Source organism: Schistocerca serialis, chromosome 8 (genome assembly GCF_023864345.2).
Source record: "Schistocerca serialis cubense isolate TAMUIC-IGC-003099 chromosome 8, iqSchSeri2.2, whole genome shotgun sequence".
Lineage (NCBI taxonomy): Eukaryota > Metazoa > Arthropoda > Insecta > Orthoptera > Acrididae > Schistocerca > Schistocerca serialis.
The window spans coordinates 83,548,636-83,573,196 of record NC_064645.1 but is presented as its reverse complement, the minus strand read 5'-3'; the positions used below and the strand labels follow the sequence as shown (position 1 = coordinate 83,573,196).

Sequence of the window (24,561 nt, the reverse complement as noted above, 5' to 3'; positions counted from 1 at the left end):
TTAAAGAAAGTCATTAAAATGTCCAGAAAAATGGACACACAGACAGAAATTAATAATGCAGCCAATAAGATTAAAACTATGTGGGATGTTGTGAAACAGGAGATAGTACAACCATTCAATGTAGAAGATACCATCAGAGTTGAAGTAAATGAAAGTGTTGTGACCGATAATTCACAAGTTTCAAGAGTTTTTAACAATCATTTTCTAAATGTTGCAGTGGAAATAGGATTAAATGGTTTGGCTGGAGAAGCAAGATAGTATGTTGAAAACGTAATTCCACAAAACGTTAAGCAGCTAGAAGTAGCAACAATATTCTTCACTAAAATTCGCAGAACTACAAAAATTCTGAAACCAAAAACTCATATAGCGTTGATGTAATTTCCAAAAGGAAACTGAAAAATTGTTCCAACTTGATAAGTAATCTCCTTATTGATGTATGTAATGTGTCGCAGCTACAGGGGATTTTTCCAGCAAATTAAAGTTTGCAGTTGTTAAACATGTTTACAGAAAGATGAGATGAAAGACTAAAATTATCATCGACCACTTTCCCTACTGACGTCTTTTTCCAAAATATTCAAAAAAGTGCTGTGTACTCAAGAGTAGCCCACCAGAAATTACTTTCGTTAAGACTAAATGCTTCTGATTAAAACCAGTTTCTGTTTTGGCATGATTAAAAAAAAAAGCGAAGCAATTCGAATGCTACATTGCGGCAATATTAGGTCCGCCTTGAAAGTTGGACGTTCATATTTTTGGAAAGCTGGCCACTTATTATGCTGTTGAGTACATACACAATCTCTGAGTCAGAGATATTATAATCGCGACTAGTAGAGAGCGAACTGTTGTTGAGATCAGTCGGACGCAGCCTGGTGGGGAGAGAAACCGCGCGACACGAGAGGTCACAGCCCGCCCTGGCTGGTAATTGGCCTTTTTGCTGCACGCAGCTATTGTTAAGGTATTTTATCAGATTTTTGTATGCATACATTGTGAGTAATATTTGTTTCTTTGTTGTGACCAAATACATGATTATTAATTACAGACGTTGTGGAATAAGTAAAGCTTTCCAATTGTTCAATGAAAAGAAAGGACTGAGTAAAGTTTGTCAAATGAGTCTTCATTTTCAGAATATAGCAAAATTAAAAGTTTTTATTGGTTCCTCTCATTTTTTACACCGATTAAGTTTTGTTGACCAAACCCCTCCTGATCATTCAATTTCTATACAAAAAAACCATAGGAGTAGTTGGATCAGTAGTTGTAACCATGCACTGTACTCTGCATGGATCGCAATATTTCTTTTGAATTATTTTAGCATGTTGCTGACCATGCAGTTGCAGCGGCAAGACGAGGTAAGATGTCTGTCGTGTACAGCAGCATTGCAGTATAATTGTTATCAGACGTTAGAGAATATTTTGAAATTCGCACTGAGATATTAGAGAATTGTTTTCACATGATTTGTAGAAAGAGTAGTTTGTTTCTGTTTTTGTTTTCTATCAGAATACTGACATGACAGAATGTAGGAGGTTCCAAAAAATGTTTAAATACCGACATGTCAGGATGAAGGTTTTCACAATACAAGTTGTATGCCTATATATCAGATTTTAAGATAACGACAATGAAGTTTCACTAGATTGCCTTGCAGTTTTAGAGAAAAAGTATAGGTAACGATAATATTGTCAGAGACAGAGCCTTACACATTTCTGTATGTCTTTCATGGGGCTAATACTAATAATTAATTTTTGATAAAAAAACTTTTAACCTCTTATGTAGAGATAGGTCGTCTGCAGCACCTCTCCAGAGTGTGTATTGTGCAAATGCATCTTTCGTGAGTGTAGAGTAGGCACTCATACAACACTGTGATGTTTGTGTTAACTCCATCCAGATGTGATTACAGCTTACAGGACCATTTTACAAATCTATATTTTCACCAACAATGAAGTCATCACAACTAGGGCAGTCTGAAAACTTCAAAGTTGGCATTTGATTTCATAAGCAATCTAGTGCGAAATATCTACCTTGTTGTCGTTTGAGAACAGGGAAGTGTCATCAATTAATTGTAGCTGGTTCAAGCTTAAGTGCAAGTGAGGAGACTGCGTTCTTCAGGATCGATTGATATTTAGGAGGGAATTTCAAGGTGGTGCTCCTCCTGCGATATCACTCCGAACGTGGGCAAAAATTTCACGACGGAGTATAGGTTGGCTGATTTGTGGGAAGAGACTAAACAGCAAGGCCATTGGTCCCATCGGGTTATGAAAGGATGGGGAAGGAAGTCGGCCTTGCTGTGTCAAAGGAACCATCCTGGAATTTGCCTGAAGCGATTTAGAGAAATCACGGGAAAACTAAATCAGGATAGAATTTCCTGTGAGGTTCAGACCAAGCAAATTCGGTAGCCATAATGTCAGTGCGAATTCCTATTATGTTTGGCAATGCACTGTAACACAATTCTGCCCTTGTGGAAGTTGCCATCGCCAACAGCAGGGAAACCAAGCATGAAGGGATGCATTTGTGGCACAATAATGTTCACATACATTAGCTGTGATGCCATTTTCGACTACTAACACGGATCCCATGGAGGCCCAGGTGACTGTCTCTAAAAGCATAATACGAGTAGGGGAACAAGGAGGGCATCAGCGCATTTTGTTAGTGTGGGTTGCCTACATAGGGGCAAACCTATTGTTTTCCTTTGATTGACAGGTACTTAACCTATTGTTCTCCTTTGATTGACAGGTACTTAACCTATTGTTCTGCTAAAAGGATCCTTCCTTTTGATTGAGAGGCACTTAACCTATTGTTCCCCCACTCCCTCCCACAAACCCCCTTCCCCCTCACTGCTACAGATACACTTAAATGTCTAAGTTATTGGAATAGGCCCCACTCACTCTTATTAATTTGTTTGACTTCTTCATTGAATTGATCAATTAATTAACCTCTCACCTGCTGGTAGACCCCCTCCCCTCCCCCTCCCCTCTCCTCCCCGGAAAATGGTGGGAAGTTCAAAATCTATCAAGACAATGCAACACACCATAGCTACCTCCACTAACCTAAGAAAATGGCGGGGAAAAGGGCATTTTGGCTACCTCCACTAACCTAAGTTATCCACCTGCCACCTCTTCCTAGGGATTGGCAGGAAAAAGACTCCCAACTGACCTAGTACACAGTACTGCCACCAGAGGGCACCGTCGTCCCTTCCATGACGTAATCCAAGATGGCGGTCTGTTGGTGGTGGAGAGGAAGGCTCTCATAACAGGAAATTCAAGGGTACATTGTTTATTTATAAAAAAAATCTGTTTGTGGGAGTTGGATTTCTCTTGCTCATTATTCTCTGCTGTTTGGAAACATGTAGGTCTTGTAAGAAGTAATTACACGGAGAAAACATGGTGCATAACATAATGTACGGCACGGTGTCTTAACCTAATATTTGACCCTTTGTTGGCACTTAACCTATTGTTCTCTTAAGTGGTTTTCCATTTACCCCTATTACCCAGGTGAGAGGTTAATTAATTGATCAATTTAATGAGGAAAATCAAATTAATAAAAGTGAGTGGGGCCTATTCCAATAACTCAGAGATGTAAGTGTATCTGTAGCAGCGAGGGGGGGAGGGGGTTTGTGGGAGGGGGTGGAGTAACAATTGGTTAAGTGCCTGTCGATCAAAAGGAAGGATCCTTTTAGCAGAATAGTAGGTTAAGTACCTGTCAATCAAAGGAGAACAATAGGTTAAGTACCTGTCAGTCAAAGGAGAACAATAGGTTAAGTACCTGTCAATCAAAGGAAAACAATAGGTTTGCCCCTGAGTGTATACCTGCCCTTTATTTAGGCAATCCGCACTAACAAAATGCGCTGATGTCTGTCTTGTTCCCCTACTAATACTACTCCAAGCAGCCTGCATCCTTGATGCAGTGCATGTCTCAGATAACCATCCGCCTGGACGACTGCGTATTTGGACATGAGCCATCGGCTTGATGTAAAATAGAGACATGATTCATCTGACTAGGCCACATGTTTTCATTAATCTATTCTCCAGTCTCGCCGATCTCCTGTGCACTGGAGCAGTAATGCACAACTTCTTTTGGTGCATAGGGACCATTTACGTATTGTCTGCTTGGAGCTCTGGTGCTTCAGAACATTTGTGCCTGCACCAGCACTAAACGCTGTCGCCATATTTGCCACATTATTGACTGTCCTGCTTTACAGAGCATACTAGCCTAGGACCTCCACATTCCGTGATGGCTGGTGGAGGACCAACAAGTTGTCATCTGCTCTTGGTTTTGCCACCATCCATCTGCCTTTCATAAATGCTTACAACAATAGCACCTGGACAGTTGACCAGCTATGCCACATCCGAGGCACTTGTTCTGGGGCACCAGGTCATAACAATCTGCCCTTCGTCAAAGTCGTTTATGGCACTGGACAGGACAGACCTGATATTCTCAGAAATATGATTCTTTTTCCATTTCTGAGCACCTAACTTGGATCCTGAGCATTTACCCAGGGTCTCACATCTTCAGCTTTCGGTGCTGACGTGTTATAGTTCTCACAGTGAGCGGCATTGCGCAAGAGACACCTTCACTTAACGTTTTTCAACCTCCTTGGTCAATGGCGTGGCGTAAGACGAGTCAAGTGGTGGACCGCACAGTGATACAGCTCTCTTGCCCGTCGATACTTTTCCTGTTAACACGCTCCATTTGCACTCTCCTCCCCGCCCCCCTATGCTCAGAGTTCAACTTCCATGAGCTGTAATTTGGGTTCCTATGGTTGACTACATTCCATTAGAACTACTGATAGCCCTGGGAGAGCCAGCCCTGACAAAACTCTGCCATCTGGTGAGCAAGATGTATGAGACAGACGAAATACCCTCAGTCTTCAAAAAGAATATAATAATTCCAATCCCAAAAAAAGCAGGAGCTGACAGATGTGAAAATTACCGAACTATCAGTTTAATAAGCCACGGCTGCAAAATACTAACACGAATTGTTTACTGACGAATGGAAAAACTGGTAGAAGCCGACCTCGGGGAAGATCAGTTAGGATTCCGTAGAAATATTGGAACACGCGAGGCAATACTGACCCTACGACTTATCTTAGGGATTAGATTAAGGAAAGGCAAACCTACGTTTCTAGCATTCGTAGACTTGGAGAAAGCTTTAGACAATGTCGGTTGGAATACTCTCTTTCATATTCTGAAGGTGGCAGGGATAAAATTCAGCGAGCGAAAGGCTATTTACAATTCGTACAGAAACCAGATGGCAGTTAGAAGAGTCGAGGGACATGAAAGGAAAGCAGTGGTTGGGAAGGGAGTGAGACAGGGTTGCAGCCTCTCCCCAATGTTATTCAGTCTGTATATTGATCAAGCAGTGAAGGAAACAAAAGAAAAATTTGGAGTAGGTATTGAAATCCAGGGAGAAGAAATAAAAACTTTGAGGTTCGCCGATGATGTAATTCTGTCAGAGACAGCAAAGGACCTGGAAGACCAGTTGAACGGAATGGACAGTGTCTTGAAACGAGGATATAAGATGAACATCAATAAAAGCAAAACGAGGATAATGGAATGTAGTCGAATTACATCGGGTGATGCTGCGGGAATTAGATTAGGAAATGAGACACTTAAAGTAGTAAATGAGTTTTGCTATCTGGGGAGCAAAATAACTCACAAGTGTCGAAGCACAGAGGATATAATATGTAGACTGGCATTGGCAAGGAAAGCGTTTCTGAAGAAGAGAAATTTGCTAACATCGAGTATAGATTTAAGTGTCAGGAAGTCGTTTCTGAAAGTATTTGCATGGAGTGCAGCCATGTATGGAAGTGAAACATGGACGAGAGAATAGAAGCTTTCGAAATGTGGTGCTACAGAAGAATGCTGAAGATTAGATGGGTAGATCACATAACTAATGAGGAGGTTTTGAACAGAATTGACGAGAAGAGAAGTTTGTGGCACAACTTGACTAGAAGAAGGGATCGGTTGGTGGGACATATTCTGAGGCATCAAGGGATCACAAATTTAGTATTGGAGGGCAGCGTGGAGGGTAAAAATCGTAGAGGGAGACCAAGAGATGAATACACTAATCAGATTCAGAAGGATGTAGGCTGCAGTAGGTATTGGGAGATGAAGAAGCTTGCACAGGATAGAATAGCATGGAGAGCTGCATGAAACCAGTCTCTGGACAGAAGACCACAACAACAACATGGTTTCCTCTCCCCTTCTTAGGCGCCAGTGTATACCCTCTTCGGAAATAAACTGCTTCGGTGTCAGATTTTTGGCAATTAATCTCATGTGACCAACTAAATTTGGATGACTGCTCCCTCATCTCTACTTGTACACTTCTGTTGCAAGATATGTGGAATACGTTTGACCATAAAATACTGAAGACGAGGTCTGTTCAAAAAATTACAAAACGGTTCAACTTTGGAGAAACAAAAAAGTCTGCAAGTCTGGAGAGTAGGGAGGATGAGGCAGCACAGTGATTTGGTTTTTTGTGCAGTAGTCACGCACCAAAACGGGTGAACGTGCGGTTGCGTTATCGTGATGCAAGACCCATGAATTGTCTCGTCACATTTCAGGCCGTTTCTTTCTCACAGGATTTCATGACATGACCCAACTGAAATGTTACATTCTTCTGCAACCTCTCGGACAGACTGTCTTCGATTTCGTTGACGTTCTTGACATGAGCGCCGTTGGTAGACGTCGAAGGGTGACCACATCGAGGGTCATTTGTACCTTCCGTCCGGCCATTTTAAACAGTGTGAATAATTCGTAACACCGAGTACAGATTAAGCACTCATCATCGTAAAGGTTTCCTTTAGTTTCACACAAAATTTAATGCAGACGCGTTGCTCCTCTGACTCTGTCATCTCGAAATTCGCAAGTTGTGCGACACAACTTCCTACTCAGTACAGAATTCAGCAATAACTAACAGACATACAACAATGAAACTTCCGGCAGTTACACGTTAAACACAGGCGTACGCAGGGATGCAAATCGCATTTCGGTGCAATACACCATTAGCGCAAAATTACGAATGTTCCGGGATTTTTTTAACAGACCTCTTAGTGGTCCTTTTGCAGGTGGTTGCCGCCAGTATGTTACATGTTAGCAATAGGCAAGTGTGAGGCACAACTTTTCGTGTGGCTAGTGGCTGCATCTTCCTCGAGTTAAACTACTGCGGTGAAGCACGCAGTCTGTGTCCCCACTATGCCGCACACATTCAGCTTGTCACCTCTGGCACACACGTGTTTGCACTGGCGTGCTGTCTTGTTTGTGGACGTCTGCTCGTGCTGCTTCTGCTGCTGTCCTCGTCTGCGCTGAATTCTGGCCGGCTCGCACACTGCCACCACCCGTGTCCTGTCCTACTCGTTGCGCAGTGCTGGGCAACATTAGACGCCCTTGCTACCTGTTCCTGCCATCACCGTGAGGGTCCCAGACTCGACGCCCACGTGGTCGCCGGTCCACCGCCGCCATCTCGACACCGCTGCCATCTGCATGCTGACGCTCTGTTGGGATATGCCGACGGTGTTGTCACTACTGTCATCGCATGACAGCACTGATGTGGGTCTCGCTAGCATTTGCGTCCTGATGCCGATTTGCAGCTTAGCAGCCTGAAGAAGTAAGGATCTGCGTCCTGACGGGTTTCTTTCATTTCCTTAGCCATTTTGATTCATTAATGTTTACAGTGAGACCCATTGTAATCATGCCTCCAAAAACCCGATCTCGGGATGAAGACGCCTAAGAGAACGAGGATGAAGACCTTATTGGTTCATTGTAACGAAGACTTAATGATGCTATGGTCAAAAATATAGATTTAGAAAAGTGCTGAACTGCGAAGCCTAGCAACCTGATCAGCGTAACATAAGGAAGATTTCAATGTTCAAACTACGCTTGGTGAAGCTAGAGAGGCCAAAAGTAACTCAGCTACTGTCTCACCTACCCCTTCTAGTATTGCCGGTAGTTTTTCTGCAGTCAATTTTATTCCTTCCTTCTCGGGGAAACGCACAGAAAATCTGGAAAACTTTTTGCTAAATGTCTATGACGTGGGTCACATTTTCCCCTGGTCTGACACTTTTCTGTAGAATGTGGCACGGTTGAAGATAACTGCCCACAGAAACAAAACAGATTATTCTGTGGGTGTGCCAGTCAATCCTGTGGCTTGGAAAACGTGCCTTCCAATCAGGGAAATGGCAGAGTGGCAGGTACAGCTACCCAACCCCGCCCCTCAGTTAAGTTAGTTAGCCCCATAAATTAACGAGGTTTGAGGGAGGTAACGAACATAGCTGTGAGAGCAGAAATGTGAGGAAAACAAGTCTGTGTAGAGTTGACGTGCCTCGAAATATCCATTGCAAAAGTTTTAGCAGAGTGGTATTCCAACAACCAAGGTGTTAGTTACTACCGTGGCAAACTGTTAGACCTCACACAAGGGTCGTGGGAAGATATTTAACAATTTGCAGACCGCATAAGAACTATCTCATGCAAAACTTATACCCATCATTGGGTTACAATGCGCAATAATTTATTCCTTCAAGAAGCTGAGGCGCAACCAATTGATGTCTTTGTCCATGGCATTAATCTGCAAATTGACTGAGAGGCTGAGTTCGCCTCCACTACTTCACGCTTGGCTGAAGAAGCTGGCTGCTTTGTTGCTGCCATAACATGTAACTGTGAGCCACGTCGTATGTTTACTAATGAATCAATTTGTGCCTGATGCAAGTGAAGTAGTCATACGGGTGATAGTACATGTTTAGCACCTTATTGTCCTAATTGCTGAGGGTTTCGGCATTTGGGAATGCACTGCCCACAGAAACAAAATAGATCGTTCTGTGGGCGTGGCAGTCAATTCTGTGGTTTGGAAAACGAGCCTTCCAATCAGGGAAATGGCAGAGTGGCAGGTACAGCTACCCAACCCCGCCCCTAGTAACGTCAGTTAGCCCCATAAATTAACGAGGTTTGAAGGAGGTAACGAACATAGCCGTGAGAGCAGAAATGTGAGGGAATCAAGTTAGATTTTAGTGGATACGGGTGCTCAGATAAGTTAAAGTGTTTCGTTCTCTTGGTGACTACCAGACATTGAAATCACCATTGGTTTGGGTACCGGAATTATAAACCCTCCAGGTGCGTCGTCAGTTAAGCTGAAAATTAATGTCAGCCCCTATGGAAGCGATTAGGGAGAGAGTTCCGGGTTTTGACATCATACTTGATTTCATACGCCGGGTTTCACGGCGTGATTGATTTTCGGTCACACACTGTGATTTCACCTCTACGACGTGGGGAAATACAGGGAAGGGCCCATCCATTCCCCCGAATTCCGGTGCACTGCATATCTTGGTGCTGAAAAGAGCCACCCGTGTAGAAATAACGGGCGGCAACGGAAGTGTTCTCTGGTTGACGTCCAAATCCACGAACCTAAGGGCTGTCTTTTTTGACTGACCCACTCACTCAAATTCATGTCCTCGACAGAGTACAAGTACACGTGAAACGAAGCTTGTGCAGAGCAGAATCCTTGGAAGGAACAGTGCGAGTTCCTCTATGCTTAGATGATTTTGGAATCTGGAATGTAACGCTATCCAAGGGAACTATACTGGCCAGTATGCAAGAAGTAACGAAGAATGAAGAATCTGTTCATGAACAGACGGTTAACAAAAGAAGAAAATTATTACCGAGAAATGTACGCAATCATGTCAACCCCGACGCAGCAACTGCAGAATGAGGTGTCCTATTTAACCGACTCTGAGCAAAGCTTGTTATACCTGGTTTTAGAGAAGTGTCATGGTTATTGAAAGATAAACAATACTTGTTACTGATCTGGTATACTATGAGATTCCAACTGCACAAGAAAAGCAAACTACCCAGAGACCGTTCCTAATTCTGCATGAATTACAGTCTGTCGTGGAAGAAACAGTTCAACAACTTGATGCAAGAATCATTTAACCATCAGCCACTTCCTGGTCGAGTCCGATTGTCTTTGTTTCCCCCCAGAAAAAATCTATTAACAGTGAGAAGACCTACCGCGTATGCTAAGCATGATACCTATATCCTGCCATATACTGAATAAAGATTGAACAGGTTAGGAAATTGTAAGTTTTTACTGCTCCTGATACGCACTCTGGCTATCATCAGATCGTGATAGACCATCAAGACCGACCTAACACCGCTTTTGCCTTACCTTTTGGCCTGTATGAGCTTTTGTGGATGTCTTTCGTGTTAATAGCTGCACCTACCACATTTCAAATGTTTGCTGATTTGTTGTTAAAAGGTCTGAAACCGACTACCTATTTAGTTCACCTGGACGATATTATTATTTTCTCTCAAACTGATGAACATTTAGAACGACTGAGAAATGTGTTTGTGAGGTTTCAAAATACCCATCCAAGTCTCAAGTTGGAAAACTTCTCTTTCGCAGAGTCACAAGTCCATTATTTGGTACACATTATCAGCTCCGGTGAGGTAACCCATACTCGCAATTGACAGAAGCAATGGATAACTTCCCTATCCCAACCTACGTAAAGGAATTACAAAGATTGCTGGGGTTAATTATTATCGTCGTTTTTTTTAAAATTGCACCACTGTGACTAAGCCCTTACTTAACCAAGTCATTAAAGCAGGTAGTACCCTTTGGATGGACCGCAAACTGTGAAACTGCAGTTAAAAAATTAAAGGAAGTTTTGAAGGGTTCACCTCTGTTGATATATCCTGACTTCCAAAAACCTTTTATTCTCTCGTGAGATGCCTCGGACTTTGTTGTTGGCACTGTTTTAGCCAAGAGCACAACAGCGAGGAAAAACCTACTGGTTATGCTTCTTGCAAGCTCAGAAAATTTGAAATGAATTATATTACCAGAGAACAAGAGTTATTGGCCATAATGTCTGGTGTTAACTACTTTAAATGCTTTCTATAGGACAGAAAATTTACCGTGGTAACTGACTACGCCTCCTTGATATGGATGTTCAATTTAAAACACCCCAGTAGCCGGCTAGTATGTTGCGCTTTAAAGCCAGCTTCGATACTACTTCATAAACCTGTAACACTGGCCCAAAATGCAAACACCCTCAGCAGAAAGGTTAGAGTAGTGCAAGCATACAAAACATTAACAGCAGAATTAAAAGACACACAGAAAAAAGACTCCATTTGGCAACAGTGTGCCACATAGGCTGATTTTTGTTAGAAGATGGTATGCTGTACAATACAACTCCGTTGGGTAAGTCGCTCCTCACCCGTATCATTGCTCAATCACACGATATCATACAAGTTTACAATAGAGGCAGATGTACTACAGATATTCATATTGCTACGCGGCATTGACTGGCAACGGCAAGGAAAGCGTTTCTGAAGAAGAGAAATGTGTTAACAACGAGAATAGATTTAAGTGTCAGGAAGTCTTTTCTGAAAGTATTTGAACGGAGTGTATCCATGTATGGAAGCGAAACATGGACGATAAATATTTTAGACGAGAAGAGAATAGATGCTTTCGAAATGGGGTGCTACAGAAGAATGATGATTAGATTGGTAGATCACGTAACTAATGAGGAGGTACTGAAAGAGTTGGGGAGAAGAAGTATTTGTGGCACAACTTGACTAGAAGAAGGGATCAGCTGGTAGGACACATTCTGAGGCATCAAGGGATCACCAATTTAGTACTGGAGAGGAGCGTAGAGGGTAAAAATCGCAGAGGGAGACTAAAAGATAAATACACTAAGCAGATTCAGAAGGATGTAGGTTGCAGTAGTTACTCGGAGATGAAGAAGCTTGTACAGGATAGAGTAGCATGGGGAGCTGCATCAAAGCAGTCTCTGGATTGAAGACTACAACAACAACAACACGCGGTATTGATGGCTCAATCGAATGCGTGATGTCGATAAGTGTATCTATGCATGTTTACATTGCACTCAGCATTGTCTGCCGACGCAGTCACGTATTCCTTTGCAAACCTCGCCAGAAACATCCAAACCATATGATACCGTAGCCCTTGATGTAATGGGATCTTTTTACCAAATCCAGTAACAGAAATAAGTACACATTGCCAATAACTGATCACTTTTCCAGATACCTAATACTAGTGCCGTCTGCTGATTGATGGCTGAAACTGTGGATGAATCACCCGGTACTATCATTTTGGCAACCCAGATGCCATTCTAACTGATCAGGGAAGAAATTTTATATCCTCATCATTTGTACAAGTATGCAAACTGCTTGGAATTAAAAAGTGCATAACTGCCTCCTTGTTAAACGAGTATTGTATTATTAAGTCAGTCGAACGCACACTGATACGTTCCTTTCATACACTCTGCTTGCAACAGCATAATTCACGAGTCAAGCCTGTGTCAAGTCCCAAGAGCACTTCCTTCGAGACAGACAAGCTACCACTGGGAGTACAGTCAAAAGAAGAGAAGGGTTTCGCGCACAAACTTACAGACAAGCTACCACTGGAAGTACACTCTAAAGAAGAGAAGGGTTTCGCGCACAAACTTACAGCAATCTGGCGTCGGCCGGATGTAATTGTACGAAAGCTACTGCCAAGCAGGTTCAGAAAAAAAATAAAAGAGCTGCAACTGCACAATCCTGCTGTTAATAAAGGCAAAACTGAAAGGTTCACTCCCCCTTCTGAAAGCCCTTATCAAATCATGCGTTTGACCTCCCACTGTCAAGGCAGACCAACCACCAGATCATCCTGTGATAGTTCACTTCGATACATTAAAACCTTATGAAGGGAATGGTGTGTCACCCCGGCCTGCTGCTCTGATAGATCCGCCTAGACCCTAGAGAATGCTGTCTGCTGTTAGAACAGCGTCATGGAAGAAGAAACAGGTTCCGCCACAACATTCACAGCCTTGATATACTCTATGCTCTTGACACACTTATGTACTATGGTCGCTTGATTAGGAGTAGCGTATTTCCAGTGCAGCTATAATTACCACACAGAATCAAAATCCTCCAGTAGTATGGTGAAGCGTGTCTGGCGAACACAGAGAATCCGAGCCGACTGTAACAGTTATTCCTCGTACACCCTTCCGTTGTGATCTATTTCACTTTCAATCTTGTTGCCTTGGCATGGCTTTGGTAGAAATCTCCACTCTGGAGGCGCCAATCCCTTATTCTTGAGGACGTAGAATGAATGGCTCTCCCTAGTCCTACTCCACACAACTGCTTCACTACCTGCCTGTGTATCGCTACAGCTACGATAGCCGGATGACACCATTAGCCGACTCAGTATGGACTGTGGTGCAAGACAAGTATTTTTATACCTATGTACTGTGCAGTCAAGAGCCTTGGTCACCTAGATGAGTTTCCTGCCTCTATCCTATGGATGACAGACACATGTATTTCGATCTTGGAAGTAATATGCAAGGGCTGGTTAAGAGTTGGAACACAATTTAACGTGCATAACGTTATAGGGTGCACCAACTGCACACAATCCGCGCTTATTCTGATTTATGCACCAGGACCACGCCCGACAAAGTCATGTACCAACACATACGATTGTGATGAAGATCCCTTACACGGTGTCAATAAGAGTAGACGTCCCATAGTCAACTTACGGAATGGGATGGATGTGGTTGGTTTGCTTTCACGTTCCTTCTGATTTGCGTGCGTGTTGATGGCGCCCCTATGGGTTCCACAGGATTATCATCAGCCGAATTTAGTCGCTCAGATGTCAACGTAAGTTCACTATAATGCTCTTCAAACCATAGTAGCACGGTTATGCCACTGAGAGCCGGCCGCAGTGACCGAGCGGTTCTAGGCGCTTCAGTCTGGAACCACGCGACCACTACGTTGGCAGGTTCGAATCCTGCCCCGGGCATGGATGTGTGTGATGTCCTTAGGTTAGTTAGGTTTATGTAGTTCTAAGTTCTAGGGGACTGATGACCTCCGATGTTAAGTCCCATAGTGCTCAGAGCCATTTTTGCCTCTGAGACACGGACAATTATACTGCCGAAAGACGGCATCACCGTCGGGGAAGACATCAATCGTGGAGGGGTGCACGTGGTTCGCAGCTGTCAGCGCGTCTTCGACTACTACCACAGGTCCCATGCAAGCGTGGGAGAATGTCTTCCGTAGCATAATACTGCTCCCACCAGCCTGCGTCCTTGACGCGCTGCACGTTTAGAGCCGCCATTGACCTCGATGACGGCGCTTGTGGAGACGACCATCGACCTAATGCACCCGAAGAGCCGGCACGTTTTCACTGATCGACGGTCGAATCTCGATGGTCCCGTTCGATCTGCAATCGTAACTGACAATGTCGTTGGGTCAACATGTGAACACGTAGGGATGGTCTGCTGCAGAGGTCCACGTTTAACAGTGTACAACGAACGGTGTGCTCCGAAACACTTGTTTGTGCACCAACAGTGTGCTCTTTCGACAGAGATACCACATATCAGCATTAGACAAGCTTCTGAACCCCATGCTCTGTGAATAGTCGTGGACGTCCCACCTTTTAGGGCCAAGTGGTAGTTTCACTGTCCTTCTATCTCTTGCCGAAGATCCTCAAGACAGTAGCACATGAACGTTCGACCAGCTTCGCCGTTTTTGAGATACTCATTCACAGGCTCGGCGCAATAAATAATCTCCCCTCTGTCAAAGTCGCTTATCTCTATGGATTTCCCCATTTGCAGCCCATATCTTTGCTAGAGTAGTCCCCCGTTAGTTTGTGCTCCGCTTACATACTTTGTCACCGTGTCACGTGCCGGCAACGCCATCTGAGCGTCATCCAACGTCGCGGTGTGCAGTGGTGATAATGTTTTCGCTTGTCAGTGTACATGGCTCTGAGCACTATGGGACTTAACATCTATGGTCATCAGTCCCCTAGAACTTAGAACTACTTAAACCTAACTAACCTAAGGACAGCACACAACACCCAGCCATCACGAGGCAGAGAAAATCCCTGACCCCGCCGGGAATCGAACCCGGGAACCCGGGCGTGGGAAGCGAGAACGCTACCGCACGACCACGAGATGCGGGCGTGTCAGTGTACAGATGATACAGTTACATACTTCCGTAACGACCTTTCTGTTTACACACAGCTCATGGCACAACTAAACACGTTTTAATTGGCTAGAAACATAATACAAGTTCGTTGTCAGTACAGTTCCGATTTGAATGCAGCGAGACAGTTTTCGTGACAGTTGAACGGATGCTACAATAATTATACACACCTGGTAGCGCCATATCGACACTTTTAAACCTCTTTTTGCATTTGCACATCTTCCTATGCTTAATTATACAGGGTGACAATTATTAAACTATATGAAATAAAATCGTCATAACTTCTGAACGGTTTGCGTTAGGACGTTCAAACGGCACGGTTGACCGGGGGACATGATGGGAATTAGTATGCGCATGGTATGGTTTGGTTTAGCGACGAAGCCCACTTTCATTTGGATGGGTTCGTCAATAAGCAAAATTTGCGCATTTTGAGGGACTGAGAATCCGCATTTCGCGATTGAGAAGTCTCGCCACCCTCAACGGGTGACTGTGTGGTGTGCAGTGTCCAGTCACGGAATAATCGGTGTGATATTCCTAAATGGCACAGTGACTACCGAACGATACGTGAAGGTTTTGGAAGATGATTTCATCTCCATTATCCAGGCGACCCTGATTTCGACAAGATGTGGTTCATGCAAGACGGACCTCTATGCCATCGGAGCAGGAGTGTGAAGTCCTGGAGGGGCACATTGGAGTCCGCATTCTGGCTCTGAGCTTTATAACACCATGTTTACCACCTTCCCTCGATACCAATCGCAAATGATCTACATCTACACCTACATACATACTCCGCAGTCCACCATACAGTGCATGGCGGAGGGTACCTCGTACCACAACTAGCACAGTTCCCTTCCCAAACAGAACGAGGGAAAAATGACTGCCTATATGCCTCTGTACGAGCCCTAATCTCTCTTATCTTATCTTTGTGGTCTTTCCGCGAAATATAAGTTGGTGGTAGTAAAATTGTACTGCAGTCAGCCTCAAATGCTGGTTCTCTAAATTTCCTCAGTAGCGATTCACGAAAAGAACGCCTCCTTTCCTCCAGAGACTCCCACCCGAGTTCCTGAAGCATTTCCGTAACACTCGTGTGATGATCAAACCTACCAGTAACAAATCTAGCAGCCCGCCTCTGAATTGCTTCTATGTCCACCCTCAATCCGACCTGATAGGGATTCCAAACGCACGAGCAGCACTCAAGAATAGGTCGTATTCGTCTTTTATAAGCGGTTTCCTTTACAGATGAACCACATCTTCCCAAAATTCTACCAATGAACCGAAGACCACCATCCGCCTTCCTCACAACTGCCATTACATGCTTATCCTACTTCATATCGCTCTGCAATGTTACGCCCAAATATTTAATCGCCGTGACTGTTTCAAGCGCTACACTACTAATGGAATATTCAACCATTACGGGATTCTTTTTTCTATTCATCTGCATTAATTTACATTTATCTATATTTAGAGTTAGCTGCCATTCTTTACACCAATCACAAATCCTGTCCGAGTCATCTTGTACCCTCCTACAGTCACTCAATGACGACGCCTTCCCGTACATCACAGCACCATCAGCAAATAGCCGCACATTGCTATCCACCCTATCCAAAAGATCATTTATGTTGATAGAAAACAACAGCGGACCTACCACACTTCCCTGGGGCACTCCAGATGATACCCTCACCTCCGATGAACACTCACTATCGAGGACAACGTACTGGGTTCTATTACTTAAGAAGTCTTCGAGCCACTCACATATTTGGGAACCAATCCCATATGCTCGTACCTTAGTTAGGAGTCTGCAGTGGGGCACCGAGTCAAACGCTTTCCGGAAGTCAAGGAATATGGCATCCGTCTGATACCCTTCATCCACGGTTCGCAAGATATCATGTGCAAAAAGGGCGAGTGGCGTTTCGCAGGAGGGATACTTTCTAAAGCCGTGCTGATACATGGACACCAACTTCTTTGTCTCAAGGAAATTCATTATATTCGAAGTGAAAATATGTTCGAGAATCCTGCAACAAACCGATGTTAGGGATAATGATCGGTAATTTTGAGGATCCGTCCTTCTACCCTTCTTATATACAGGCGTCACCTGCGCTTTTTTCCAGTCGCTCGGGACTTTACGTTGGGCAAGAGATTCGCGATAAATGCAAGCTAAGTAAGAAGCCTATCCCCGATGTTATTCAATCTGTATATTGAGCAAGCAATAAAGGAAACAAAAGAAAAGTTCGGAGTAGGTATTAAAATCCATGGAGAAGAAATAAAAACTTTGAGATTCGCCGATGACATTGTAATTCGGTCAGAGACAGCAAAGGACTTGGAAGAGCAGCTGAACGGAATGGACAGTGTCTTGAAAGGAGGATATAAGATGAACATCAACAAAAGGAAAACGAGGATAATGGAATGTAGTCGAATTAAGTCGGGGGATGCTGAGGGAATTAGATTAGGAAATGAGACACTAAAAGTAGTAAAGGAGTTTTGCTATTTGGGGAGCAAAATAACTGACGATGGTCGAAGTAGAGAGGATATAAAATGTAGACTGGCAATGGCAAGGAAAGCGTTTCTGAAGAATAAAAATTTGTTATCATCGAGTATAGATTTAAATGTCAGGAAGTCGTTTCTGAAAGTATTTGTATGGAGTGTAGCCATGTATGGAAGTGAAACGTGGACGATAAATAGTTTAGACAAGAAGAGAATAGAAGCTTTCGAAATGTGGTGCTATAGAAGAATGCTGAAGATTAGATGGGTATATCACATAACTAATGAGGAGGTACTGAATAGGAGTGGGGAGAAGAGAAGTTTGTGGCACAACTTGATTAGAAGAAGGGATCGGTTGGTAGGACATGTTCTGAGACATCGAGGGATCACCAATTTAGTATTGGAGGGCAGCGTGGAGGGTAAAAATCGTAGAGGGAGACCAAGAGATGAATACACTAAGCAGATTCAGAAGGATGTAGGCTGCAGTAGGTACTGGGAGATTAAGAAGCTTGCACAGGATAGAATAGCATGGTGAGCTGCATCAAACCAGTCTCAGGACTGTAGACCACAACAACAACAAGCAAGAAGCCAATGCAGTAGAGTACTCTCTGTAAAACCGTGTTGGAATCTCATCAGGACCTGGCGATTTATTTATTTTCAACCCATTCAACTGCTTCACAACCCCAGAGATGTCTATCACTATGTCCTCCATACGGGAATCTGTAGGAGACTCATAACATCGACTGCGATCAACATGCTCGACCACAACCTGCACCGTGGCACAAGCAAATTTGAGTTTTGCTCACAGATTTACCGAATAATAAAACGCCTGTGATATAGATCCATACCGATTGAACATGCACTAACGCCAGTACCTGATCTTTACACTAACGGTTGGATCGCAGTTGATAACAGTGTATCGCGTGTTTATGAAATGCGCTCATCACAATGATTTGGTGGAATATTGTCATTGGGTAGTGATCGTGTGACTATTTGCAAGTATCCACACTCGCTGTCATCTGTCCTCTAATGCTGTGGCTAAGTGTGTTTCACTTCCTGCCATTTTCAACCGTGACGTCCTGCGAGGTGTACGTATTCATTTTACGAAACCCGTTCGTCGCAACTGTCGCGGGTGAAGGCTACTCGTGTTTGAATAACACTATCGCACTTGCTCAGGTTATCGCCGATATCATGTCTTGTTCACAGACATATTATACTTACACTTGCTACACAAAGTTTGGCCAAAGGATTTAGCTGCCTACATTTGAACTGTAAGCCTTACGTGCGGATGTGCCTAGCGACTTTCTAACTTTACGTTTGCACCAATAATTTTATAATTTTTGCACTTGTTCCTGGATGCGTGTGATGAACGTGCTGCGTCCGGCTTTTGTAGCGAGTTGCCGCCTGCCAGCTTGCGGGAACGAATGTAAATAAACTGTGCCACTGCCGGCACAAATTGTTCTCGGTCTTCGTCTGCTCTCTGTCTCGTGTTCGCATTGCACCGATGTCTACCACTGTTACCAGAAGCTGCCAAGCTCTGCTAATCCATTCGGCTTTCTTTTCAAGACGCACTGGCATCAGTCAGCTGACCATTAAGTTACAGGGGCCTCTATTCACACTCTCTCCAAAGCATATCTAATCATGATGGAATGATACGTAGTTGCCTTCGACTACGTTGTCATTAGCTAGTGGATATGCTGAAGGTCCCATATATTGTTTAATTTTAAATTGCTGTATTGTGCTTAAGCCTTGATGTTTCATTATTCTGAGGTTTGACAGCATTCTACATGACGATGTTGTTGTACTGTTATGTGGCCACCTCTTTCCTAAGCACTGAACGTGCTTCCGACCTATATGTGGATACGCGCTGCTATGTCAAATGCCGCCAATTTGTGCTGTTAGTTATACATCACTGCCCTTTATGCAATTCCGATCTGGTCCCGGTAAGCTGTTGCTATCTTGTATTCTTGGGACAGTGGCAGGGATGTAAGCGGAATCGTTCGTGTTGTCTGAGTCAGTGATTGTTAAAATCCAGTCTTAAGGCCTCTACCGGATGTATGGTTGAACTTGTACACTCCTGGAAATGGAAAAAAGAACACATTGACACCGGTGTGTCAGACCCACCATACTTGCTCCGGACACTGCGAGAGGGCTGTACAAGCAATGATCACACGCACGGCACAGCGGACACACCAGGAACCGCGGTGTTGGCCGTCGAATGGCGCTAGCTGCGCAGCATTTGTGCACCGCCGCCGTCAGTGTCAGCCAGTTTGCCGTGGCATACGGAGCTCTATCGCAGTCTTTAACACTGGTAGCATGCCGCGACAGCGTGGACGTGAACCGTATGTGCAGTTGACGGACTTTGAGCGAGGGCGTATAGTGGGCATGCGGGAGGCCGGGTGGACGTACCGCCGAATTGCTCAACACGTGGGGCGTGAGGTCTCCACAGTACATCGATGTTGTCGCCAGTGGTCGGCGGAAGGTGCACGTGCCCGTCGACCTGGGACCGGACCGCAGCGACGCACGGATGCACGCCAAGACCGTAGGATCCTACGCAGTGCCGTAGGGGACCGCACCGCCACTTCCCAGCAAATTAGGGACACTGTTGCTCCTGGGGTATCGGCGAGGACCATTCGCAACCGTCTCCATGAAGCTGGGCTGCGGTCCCGCACGCCGTTAGGCCGTCTTCCGCTCACGCCCCAACATCGTGCAGCCCGCCTCCAGTGGTGTCGCGACAGGCGTGAATGGAGGGACGAATGGAGACGTGTCGTCTTCAGCGATGAGAGTCGCTTCTGCCTTGGTGCCAATGATGGTCGTATGCGTGTTTGGCGCCGTGCAGGTGAGCGCCACAATCAGGACTGCATACGACCGAGGCACACAGGGCCAACACCCGGCATCATGGTGTGGGGAGCGATCTCCTACACTGGCCGTACACCACTGGTGATCGTCGAGGGGACACTGAATAGTGCACGGTACATCCAAACCGTCATCGAACCCATCGTTCTACCATTCCTAGACCGGCAAGGGAACTTGCTGTTCCAACAGGACAATGCACGTCCGCATGTATCCCGTGCCACCCAACGTGCTCTAGAAGGTGTAAGTCAACTACCCTGGCCAGCAAGATCTCCGGATCTGTCCCCCATTGAGCATGTTTGGGACTGGATGAAGCGTCGTCTCACGCGGTCTGCACGTCCAGCACGAACGCTGGTCCAACTGAGGCGCCAGGTGGAAATGGCATGGCAAGCCGTTCCACAGGACTACATCCAGCATCTCTACGATCGTCTCCATGAGAGAATAGCAGCCTGCATTGCTGCGAAAGGTGGATATACACTGTACTAGTGCCGACATTGTGCATGCTCTGTTGCCTGTGTCTATGTGCCTGTGGTTCTGTCAGTGTGATCATGTGATGTATCTGACCCCAGGAATGTGTCAATAAAGTTTCCCCTTCCTGGGACAATGAATTCACGGTGTTCTTATTTCAATTTCCAGGAGTGTATTTCAGCATGGAATAACCTTCTCTTACACGTAGGTGTACTGAGCTTCTGAAGAGTGTTCTTTCTCCTCATCTGACACGACGGTTTCGGGCCGTACCTCCTAGCCGGCGAATTCGCCGCTGAACCCTATGGTTTACACTCTTTTCAGTTACCTGCCTCGTACGGATTACTTCTATGTTGCACTCGCATTCTAACAAAAGCTTTGATGCTCACCCAGTATTTACCTATCAGCTATCAGATCGACTTAACACAAAAGCTGCCATCCTGCTCTCCAAATTTACATCGTTCCCAGAACCCTTGTTGCCAATTCAGTGCTGATTCTACAATCGTATATAGTGCGCAATACGAAGATTGCCTGTCAAGCTCTAGTTGGGGTGAAAAATCACCAATCTTGAGCCAGTTCGAAAACTGTCCTTTACAGACATTTACACAATGCCCACAAATTGCTAACCAGACTTTATACTAAGCTTGGTGTCGAATCGGTTAGCTTGACCCCTAATTCAAGTTACGTGAATTGTCACTACGAGTATTCAATCACTAATCAATGGTATTAGAAACTCAATTCTGCTCGAATTGCAAACACTGATCCTGTTTTTTTGTGACAGAGGTACCCTCTTACAGGACCAACTACACAGAAAATAATGCTTGATTCTACACTCATCAGCGGTAATCGATCTGAGGACTCTGTCGCCGAATATTCTTGAGACAGAGTTAGTGATCGTTGAGTGCTCGTACATTGGTGTCATTGTCTGTCTGCCAAACACTGGCTACTAACACCCTTAACGCCAAACATAGCTAATTACCTATAGCAAATCAACCATCATGTGCGTTTCCGATTCCATGTTAGGGTTGTGAGTCTGGACTTGTCTACCGTCGCCGTTGTAACTACACAACCTGCCCGTGTATTGAATTGACTACTACTATCTGCTATGTCGATTTCTACCTCCTACCCAGTACATCAAGATGAGTTATGGCATTATATTTCTTCCTTTGACCACTGTCATTGTGTTGCCGTTACTCCGTTTTCAACCATCCCTGTAAGACGTGTTATTTGAACACGTGAACAATCTGCTGCATACACCACATCAAGCTGTAATGCTTGCAGAAATCAAGGTGTTGCCATTCTTTAACGACGAAGCAAAACTGCAGTGCGTGACGGAGAAAATGATGAAATTTGAACAAGCTTTAGCCAACGCTAAGCAACCTGAATCCCTCCGCCTTCTGCGAGAAGTAATTAAAGTAGTTAATAATGTCTGTGAACAGTTACGCACCATCTGTGATGCCGTCTTGCTACGCCATGTAAGAAGAGAGTGGCTTAGTGCAGGAGGATCTGCACTTTAAACTGTATTTGGAACACCTGATCACACAGACGCCAATCCGATGGAACACACCTATACCCCGTGCCACTGCCCTTTCAAATAGTAATCACGATATGCTGATTCGCCAACACGTGCGACTTACACATTTAGAAGATAATCTGCCCGCCACCACACAACCGATTCGAACAGTCAGCACTAGGTTGATGCAACAGTATGGGAAACTTAGAAACGTTGTTACCCAAGACCTCCTGTTGGCACGTGACAATTTATTCAATCTTAACAGCTGCGCCAGAAGTGACATGAGTTGTGCACATTCTTCTCTACTACACTCACACACCTCATATAGACGTAAACGCCTTGCATACCACTATCCACCTGGGTTTAAAATATAAACTGAGTTCCTGCCTCTTTTTTGTGTTACCCAATGTCACCACTCGCCTTGTGGCGCCTTTACAAATGATTTACACTGTAGCACAATCTAACCTATGTTATTAGAGGGTGTCCGGGAAGTAGGAACGAATATTGAAGTGCTATAGAACATACAAAATTAATTAAAATGTAATGACTGTTGGGCTCCATAAGGTTCCCTTTCCGTGCCGCGACCGTGGAATATAAAATTATTAAGAATGCCTTGGCGACAACCTCCTGGTGCAAATAAAACTACTTACTACCTGCACCACATGTGAGTTTCCCTATTGTGTGGGAACCGTTACAAAACCATTACCTGGCACACCTATGATTTCTTAGCGGTTAGTAATGACCAGCAAACAATCGCCAGGGGCTGAGTTGCAACAATGTGTCCAAACCAAGAATTATTTGTTCAGATCTAACAGTTCGATCAGATGTATCCAATTGTGAGACAGTCGCGGAAACATAATTTATTTATCTTGTTGCGAATCGATTTCGACTGATATCAGTCATCATCAGTGCATTTTTCTAACCGGTAGATAGAAATCTACCAAGGACAGTACTTCTATTTATGGCATGTATCTGTTAGAAAAATGCGCCGATGATGACTGATATCAGTCGAAATCGATTTGCAACAAGGTAAATAAATCATGTTTCCGCGACTGGTGGCTACATTGTTTATAATTTTTAAAATGTAATGTTTTCTTTATAAACACATTAAGTAACTTCCCCAGTTATGCGTGAAAAATTATGTCCTCCATATCCCAAGGCCGCGCAGCAACGAGCAATGCGTTCATTGAAGTTCTCGATGACGTGTCCACAAACATCTGGTAGGATGCCGTTAATAATCCTTTTAATTTCATCCTTCAGTTGGTGTATTCTCCGTGGTTTGTTTGCTTACACTTATGATTTCACAAATCCCCACAAAAAAATCACAAGACGTAAGAACGCATGATCTCATAGGCCATTCCTGGTTGCCACGCGAAGACATAATTTTTTGAGAAGACTTTTCATTCAGCAGAGCAGTCATTTCACGGGATGTGTGACACGTTGCACCATCTTATTGAAACCAAAAATCGTCATTTTCATCAATAAGAGGGAAAAATCAATCAGAAAGCATGTGTCGGTTTCGGTCGCCGTTTACACTGACGGGAGCTCCCTCGTCATTTTCAAAAAAGTACGAGCCGATCACCCCTCCTGCCCAGAACCCACACCACACAGTCGTGCGTTGTGGATGTATCCCATCTTCCACAGTCACTTGCGGAATTTCGTTACCCCAAATTCTGGTATCCTGCTTATTGACGTAAACACTGAGGTGGAAGTGCGCCTCATCTGAGAAAATTACTCTTTTTGTGAAGTTCTCCTTCTCTGCTTGTCGAGCCAAGACCCACTGAGCAAATCGATGTCTTTTTTCATGGTTTGCAGGGTTTAACTTGAATCTTGTACGCATGCAATTTCAGATCTTTCGAAAGGATTTCATGCAGTGAACTTGGTGATAAATTCAGTCTCTGCGCTCGTCGGCGAATCGATTTTCTGACGCTTAAGGTCATATTGTCACGCACGACAGTAATTTTTTCTTCTGTTTAAATAGAACACGGTCGTCCCGTTTCCTTAACGATTGAAACAGAACACGTCTCAAACTTCCGAATCAATTCCGAACTGGCGATTCGATTGGAGGAGCATTACGTCCGACTGTCACACGCAGTTATCGAAGGGCTACCGTGGAACTTCCACTGTTTTTGTAATAACTTTAATCAGTTGGCGTCTGCTTCATGACAAAAATAAACATCGAACAACATTGCTCACCACACAAAAGCTACCAAGCTACTAATGGGAAAGGGTCGTAGGTAACAAGCATAAAAAAACCACGGCTGCCAACCGTCAAATGACAAAATGGCGCAA

The 24,561-nt window shown here is 44.4% G+C and overlaps 1 protein-coding gene across 1 annotated transcript in view; it reads right to left on the bottom strand.

The window, feature by feature from the left end:
• The window catches only part of LOC126416835 (glutamate receptor 1-like), a 170,188-nt gene that overhangs the window by 86,225 nt on the left and 59,402 nt on the right, over positions 1 to 24,561 (bottom strand). The window lies entirely within an intron of this gene.